This window comes from Triticum aestivum, chromosome 4A (assembly GCF_018294505.1).
Source record: "Triticum aestivum cultivar Chinese Spring chromosome 4A, IWGSC CS RefSeq v2.1, whole genome shotgun sequence".
Classification (NCBI taxonomy): domain Eukaryota; kingdom Viridiplantae; phylum Streptophyta; class Magnoliopsida; order Poales; family Poaceae; genus Triticum; species Triticum aestivum.
The window spans coordinates 135095022-135103298 of NC_057803.1; positions in this window are offsets into that span (position 1 = coordinate 135095022).

Consider the following 8277-nt stretch of genomic DNA (forward strand, 5'->3'; position numbering starts at 1 on the left):
TGAAGCTTTTGCAAGAAGACATACTGCAAGTTGTGGCCCTGCTGAGAAATCTACCACATACAAATCATCTTTTCGATACCCTTCAAACACTACAGACTTGTCAGATTCCATTAGTACTAGGCAACGATATTTTCCAAACATTACGATCATGTTCAAATCGCAAAGCATTGAGACAGACATTAAGTTGAAGCCAAGGGATTCAACAAGCATGACTTTATCCATGTGTTGATCCTTTGAGATTGCAACTCTACCTAGACCCAATACCTTACTTTTACCAGTGTCAGCAAATGTGATGTGGCTCTTGTCGGATGGACGTAAGGTTGAGTCCATAAGAAGGCTTCTTTTGCCAGTCATGTGATTTGTACACCCACTGTCAATAATCCATTCTGAAGACTTTGAAGTCGCTGGTGTCGTACCCTACAGTGCAGTTAGGGGGATAGGCTTCACGAAGAGAATTGTGAAGCAAAAACATTTGACGAACCAGTGGGTTATGAAAACTTAGATCCAGATTAGGACTAATAGGGAGAGTAGCATGCGATTCAGGAACGAAGGTACATAATGATGCCATTCGGGCATTTTATCTTGCGCCCTACAAGATTTTTAAGGTCCCCAGCAATAGCGTCAGAAGATTTTGTTTTTCTGCTGGAGACCTTTCCCTGCAAAAGAGAGTTAAGCTTTCTTAACCACCCACATCTTCAAGGGTGGCTTAGAAGCAATAAGTCTAAGTGCAGCATCTGAGAATTTTGGCTTTGAAGCCTTAGCAAACAGTCTAGCAGGTGGACAATAATACTCATAGGAATAAGCAGAATAATTTTTGGTCATATGAACATGACGGTTCGATGAACCGCTCTCATATTCATATGCCTGAGTATGGTTTCCCTGCAAAACATTTGCGTTAGTGTGACTCAGGTGAGTCCTCTGTTTGTATGAAGCCATTGGACCGTATGAAGCCTTTGGTCTGAGGTTTGTCTTCTTCAAGTGAGGTGTCATGAAGACATTCACAGGAAGATTTTCCAGACACTTTTTCGGAACCCAGATCTTCTTCATAGGCGGTCCATTCCTGCAGTTAGTACCAATGTACCTGGCAAACACTTCACCATTCTGATTCTTAAACAGTTTATAGTTTGCATCAAAGGATTCATCAATGATAATGGGGTTAGCACAAGTGAAGCCAGATAAATTGGATGGATCTGCTGAAAGTTCCTTTGCAGCAACCCATGTGGTTTTGGGGTACTGCTCAGGTTTCCAGTAAGAGCCATCTGCATTTATTTTCCTTACGAGCACAACACCCTCTTTCCTAGGGTTTCGGTTCAGAATTTGCTTCTTGAGGACATCACATAATGTCTGATGTCCTTTAAGACTTTTGTACATCCCTGTTTCAAGCAATGTCTTCAACCTAGCATTCTCATCAGCAATAGCAGTGGTATCCTCAGCAGAGGGGTTAGTTACCACATCAACAGTTGAAGATATTGCAACAGCAGTAGCAGTGGAACATTCAGCAACAGAAGTAGCATTATCACGCTCAATGCATTTAAGACATGGTGGTTCAAATCCTTCCTGAGCGGAACTGATCTGTTCGGCGCGAAGTGACTCGTTTTCCTTTTGAAGATCTTCATGAGCCGCTCTCAATTTCTCAAGTTCTTGCTTCCTTTGAAGATAATCATAGGAAAGCTTTTCATGAGTTGTTGAGAGAGTATCAAGACGATCTTCAAGTTCCTGATACTTAACGTGAAGATTTTTTATGTCTTCAATTAAGGATTCAGATCGAGTCATTTCAGCACCCAACAGATCATCGCTTCTGTCTAACAGTTTTTGAATATGTTCCATAGCTTTCTGTTGTTCAGTTGCAATTTTAGCAAGTGTTTTGTAGCTGGGTTTTGAATCACAGTCAGAGTCATCGTCACTAGATGTTTGATAGCGAGTAGTGCGTGTGTTTACCTTGGCACCGCGTGCCATGAAGCAGTAGGTAGGAGTGGAGTCGTTCTTGTCATTTGCATCGGTGTCGGTGATGAAGTCATTGTCTTCAGTGTTGAAGATGGACTTGGCGACGTATGCTGTAGCCAGACTCGCAATGCCAGAATCAGACTCCTCCTCAGACTCCACCTCTGCCTCCTCAGAAGCGGACTCCTCCTCTGAATCCATTTCCTTGCCAACAAACGCACGTGCCTTGCCAGATGAGCTCTTCTTGTGTGATGAAGACTTTGAGGAAGACTTGGAAGAAGACTTTGAGTATTTCTTCTTCTTCTTGTCGTCAGAGTCATATTCCTTGCTCTTCTTCTTCCTTCTGTTCTCATTGTCCCACTGTGGACACTCAGAGATGAAGTGTCCAGTTTTCTTGCACTTGTGACATGTTTTCTTCTTGTAGTCATGAGCAGAAGCTTCATCATTCCTTGAGCTTGATCGTGAAGATTTTCTGAAGCCTTTCTTCTTGGTGAATTTTTGGAACTTCTTCACTAGCATTGCAAGTTCCCTTCCAATGTCTTCAGGATCATCAGAACTGCTGTCAGATTCTTCTTCAGATGAGGAAACAGCTTTTGCCTTCAAGGCACGAGTTCGCCCATAGTTTGGACCGTAGATATCTCTTTTCTCAGAAAGCTGAAACTCATGTGTGTTGAGCCTCTCAAGTATGTCAGACGGATCGAGTGTCTTGAAATCAGGACGTTCTTGAATCATCAGGGCTAGGATGTCAAACGAACTATCAAGTGATCTCAGCAGCGTCTTGACGATTTCATGTTTGGTGATCTCAGTGGCGCCGAGGGCTTGAAGCTCATTTGTGATGTCAGTGAGCCGGTCAAATGTGTGCTGGACATTCTCATTGTCATTTCGCTTGAAGCGGTTGAAGAGGTTGCGAAGAACACTGATTCTTTGATCTCTCTGGGTTGAGATGCCTTCATTGACCTTGGAGAGCCAGTCCCAGACCAGCTTGGATGTCTTCAAGGCACTCACACGGCCATACTGTCCTTTTGTCAGATGACCACAGATGATATTTTTGGCAGTAGAGTCCAGTTGAGTGAACTTCTTGACATCAGCAGCAGTGACACCTTCTCCAGCCTTGGGAACGCCGTTCTCGACGACATACCATAGGTCGACGTCAATGGCTTCAAGATGCATGCGCATCTTATTCTTCCAGTAGGGATATTCAGTTCCATCGAAGACGGGGCACGCAGCGGAGACTTTGATTATCCCTGCAGTCGACATAGCTAAAACTCCAGGTGGTTAAACCGAATCACACAGAACAAGGGAGCACCTTGCTTTGATACCAATTGAAAGTGCGTTATATCGACTAGAGGGGGGTGAATAGGCGATTTTTATGAAAGTCTTCAAAACGTGGGAGTTATGAAGACAAACAGTGAAGATTATGCCTATTACTATGCAGCGGAAGTTAGATTACACTAGGCCAGCCATGGTCAAGTATTCAATAGAGTGAAAGCACAATGACAAACAGCTGCAGTGTAATAAGGATCAGGTAGGAAGAAGTTATGAAGCCAAACAGATCATACATTCACGTTGTGAAGACAAAAGATAAGGTATGCAATGGCTTCACAATGAGTAACAGTAAGAAGAGGAAGTGAAGATGAAACCAGTGACTCGTTGAAGACAATGATATGTTGGACCAGTTCCAGTTGCTGTGACAACTGTACGTCTGGTTGGAGCGGCTAGGTATTTAAACCTTAGGACACACAGTCCCGGACACCCAGTCCTGAACACACAGTTCAGGACACCAAGTCCTCACCGTATTCTCCTTGAGCTAAGGTCACTTAGTCCTCGCCCAATCACTCTGGTAAGTCTTCAAGGTAGACTCCCAAACCTTCACAGACTTCGTTCACTGGCAATCCACAATGTCTCTTGGATGCTCTGAACGCGACGCCTAACCGTCTGGAGGATTCACAGTCCTCAAGTGTAATAAGTCTTCAGATCACACAGACAAGAAGACTTAAGTGATGCCCAATTTACTCTGGCTCTGGGTGGTTAGGGCTTTTCTCCTCGCTAGGAATTTTCTCTCAAAGGCTTCGAGGTGGGTTGCTCTCAAACGACAAAAGCCGTGCACTGAAATCTGAGCAGCCAACCGTTTATGGTTGTAGGGGGTGGGCTATTTATAGCCACTTGGCAACCCGACCTGATTTGTCCAAAATGACCCTGGGTCACTAAGGAACTGACACGTGTCTCAACGGTCAGATTTTGAACTCTCATGGCAACTTTACTTGGGCTACAAGCAAAGCTGACTTGTCCGGCTCTGGACAAGATTCGCTCTCATTGTCTTCACTCGAAGACATAGGTTTTTGATTTAGGCATCACTTCAGTCATTCTGACTGGTTCTCCTGGACCCCACTTAACAGTACGGTGGTTCCTATGACTCAACACAAAATAAAAAGAACTATGAAAGATCTAAGTCTTCGAGCTCCATAGGCTTCATAACGTGTCTTCTTTTGTCATAGTCTTCAATGTGAATATCTTCATAACCACCTTTGTCTTCAATGTCTTCATACATTTTTAGGGGTCATCTCTGGTAGTAGAACCGAATCAATGAGGGACTTCTACCTGTGTTTTCCTGCAATTCTCACAAACACATTAGTCCCTCAACTAGGTTTGTCATCAATACTCCAAAACCAACTAGGGGTGGCACTAGATGCACTTACACGGACTCATCGTCATTGAAGCCTGGTTCAGGGGCTACTATGGGAGTCCTGGATTAGGGGGTCTCCGGACAGCCGGACTGTTGGACTATGAAGATACAAGATTGAAGACTTCGTCCCGTGTCCGGATGGGACTCTCCTTGGCGTGGAAGGCAAGCTTGGCAATATGGATATGTAGACCTCCTTCCTTGTAACCGACTCTGTGTAACCCTAGCCCCCTCTGGTGTCTATATAAACCGGAGGGTTTAGTCCGTAGGATAACAACAATCATACCATAGGCTAGCTTCTAGGTTTAGCCTCTATGATATCGTGGTAGATCAACTCTTTTAATACTCATATCATCAAGATCAATCAAGCAGGAAGTAGGGTATTACCTCCATCGAGAGGGCCTGAACCTGGGTAAACATCGTGCCCCCCGCCTCCTGTTACCATCTGCCTTAGACGCACAGTTCGGGACCCCCTACCCAAGATCCGCCGGTTTTGACACCGACACTCCTTGCCCTCCGGCGGCCCCTCCTTCACCAGCTTTACGGCGTCCAGCTTCGCCCAGTGCACCTTTGCCCGGGCAAAAGCCCTGCGCGCACCCTCAATGCAGATGGACCGCTTTATGACTCCAAGCTGTGGGCAGGCATCCACAAGCCGCCTCACCAGACTGAAGTAGCTGCTAGGCAGGGGATCGCCAGGCCACATCCGGACTATAAGACCCTTCATGGTCTGTTCGGCCGCCTTTTGAAGCTCGACCAGTTGCTTCAGCTGGTCGCTCAAGGGCGTTGGGTGTTCGGTCCCAGTATACTGAGACCAAAAACAACTTTTCCGTCGAGCTCCCCTCCTCAGCTCGGTAAAACTCTGCGGCATCCAGTACACTGCGGGGAAGATCTGCGAACGCTCTTGGAGAGCTCCGAACTCGGGTAAGTAAAAGGAAAATTTCCTTCACATGCTTGCTTTGCATAATGAATGCCTTACCCGTTGCTATCTTCTTCACCGCATCAATCTCCTGGAGGGCCTTATGGGATTCAGCCTTGGCGCTCTGTGCGCTTTCGAGCACCTTCGCAAGCTTGGACTCTCGCGTCTTAGAGTCAAGCTCCAAGGACTCGTGTTTTTTGGCAAGAGCCTCGAGGTCTTGCTGCACCTCGCCTACCCAGGCTTCTTGCTTTTCCCGCTCAATGCGCTCCTTGGCCACTTTGTCTTCGGCCTCGGACAACGCCTACTTCAGGGTCGCCACCTCGGTCGTGGCCCCTGGCAAATTCATGTGATCCTATTACTTTACAACCGAATTTCTTTTTAATATATAGACAAGGTATTGCTTACCTTTGCTCTCCTCGAGCTGCCTCTTGGTAAGGCCAAGCTCTTCCTCGGACCGCTCAAGGTCGTGCTTCAGTGCAGCAACCTCCACAGTACGTGCGGCAGTGGCCAGCAGTGAAGCCTACATATGCACATACACATATTCTGATTAGACTCCTGACTCATTATTTGATCCTCTATTTGGCCTTTCTTTGCGAACGCCAAACAGAGCATCAGGGGCTACTGTCTATGTGGTACTATTTTCCTATATTTTAATTACTTACCTAAAAGCTTGTTAGGAGGCTGGCACAAGCTTTGGTTAGTCCGTTTTTGGCGGACTGAACTTTCTCGATCACCGCACTCATGATAGTGCGGTGCTCTTCGTTGATGGAAGCGCCGTGAAGCGCTTCCAGCAAGTTGTCCGGTGCCTCTGGATGGACAGAGGCCACCGGCACGGTCAGCTTGCCCCTCTTAAAAGGGGATCGCCTACCGGAGTCCGGAACCACCGAAGGTTCCGACGCGGTGTTCGGCTGGGGGCCGAACTTGGGGCCCGTGGCAGTCTTGCTCCCTTTGCGCCCAGGGCCCGGAAGATCACCTCGAGGCGCCCCCAGGACTACCTCCCCTCGGCTCGGTGCCTTTTGAGACAACACCGCGACATTGTCCGTAGGGCAAGGGGTGGAGGCGGTCGGAAGTGAATGGCTATTCATATCAGACGAGTCCAAAGAATCGTCCGATGAAGATACGTCGAGACGGGCTTGGGTCAGACTGCATAATCATATTCGGCGTAAGGAGAAGCAGTGCAATAAAACATACCATGAATTACTATGGTATTCGGATACTTACAACTTCGCCAGGGGCTTGTCCCTGGGTAACCACTTCGTCGCTGTAGGCGGCCGTCGTGGAGCAGTCTGGAAGGAGGGTCCTTCCCTTCTTGGACCCTTCGGCCTCCCCGGTTGGGGCGGCCTTCCTTTTCTTGTCTCCTCGACTGGGGGGGAGAACTTTCCTCTTCCTCCCCCTCATTTTCGTGGGAGGAGTGTGCTTCGGAGTTATCGGATGATGAGTCTGATATAACCTTGCGCCGGAGACCCTTTCGGGTCCCCGTGGCCTTCTTCTTGGCCTTCTTCACCGGCACCTCGTAAGGCGCCGGAACCAGCATCTCCGTTAGGAGAGCATCTGTAGGATCTTCAGGCAGGGGGGCTGGGCAAACGATCTGCTCTGCTATCTCTACCCAGTCCTGTTAATGGCATGGAAGCTTAGATCCTGCACATGATTAAACTAGGGCAAATAAATATCCTGTGAGATATAAGAACTTACCGGATTGGCATGGCGCTTTGCGCTGAGTCCGCGGTCCTCGGTAAAGGGAGGAGGTACCTCGGCACCCTTGAACAGCACCTTCCAGACGTCCTTGTGCGTCGTGTCGAAGAGCTCTCGCAGCGTCTGGTGCTTGGCCGGGTCGAACTCCCACAAATTGAATACACGTCATTGACACGGGAGGATCCGGCGGAAGAGCATGACCTAGACCACGTTGACGAGCTTGATTTTCTTGCTCATCATGTTCTTGATGCAGGTCTGGAGTCCGGTCAGCTCTACCGGGGAACCCCAGGACAGCCCCTTCTCTTTCCAGGAAGTGAGCCGCGTGGGGATTCCAGATCGAAATTCGGGGGCCGCCACCCAGTTGGTGTCGCACGGCTCGGTGATGTAGAACCACCCGATTGCCACCCCTTTATGGTCTCCACATAGGAGCCTTCGAGCCAGGTGACATTAGGCATTTTGCCCACCATGGCGCCTCTGCACTCTGGTTGCTGGCCGACCACCACCTTTGGTTTAACATTGAAGGTCTTCAGCCACAGGCCGAAGTGGGGCCTGATGCGGAGGAAGGCCTCGCACACGACGATAAACGCTGAGATGTTGAGGATGAAATTGGGGGCCAGATCATGAAAATCCAGCCTGTAGTAGAACATGAGCCCGCGGACAAATGGGTGAAGGGGAAATCCCAGTCCGTGGACAAAGTGGGTAAGGAAAACTACCCTCTCATGGGGTTCGGGCATAGGGATGATCTGCCTCGCATCTGGTAGCTGGTGCGCAATGTCCACGGCCAGATATCCGGCTTCTCGTAGCTTTGTGATGTTCTCCTCCGTGACAGAGGAGACCATCCACTTGCCTCCCGCTCCGGACATGCTTGGAGTGGTTTAAGGAGAAAGACGCGAACTTGGGCGCTGGAGCTCGAGTGTGCGAGAATGGATAAGCAAGGAGGAAGAAGGCGTGGGTAAAAATGGTGAATCTTTGTCCCTTTATATGAGTGGAAGATGCAATGCGCCTCCCCACTTACCTGGTAAAATCGCTTATTCCCCGAACGCTGTAA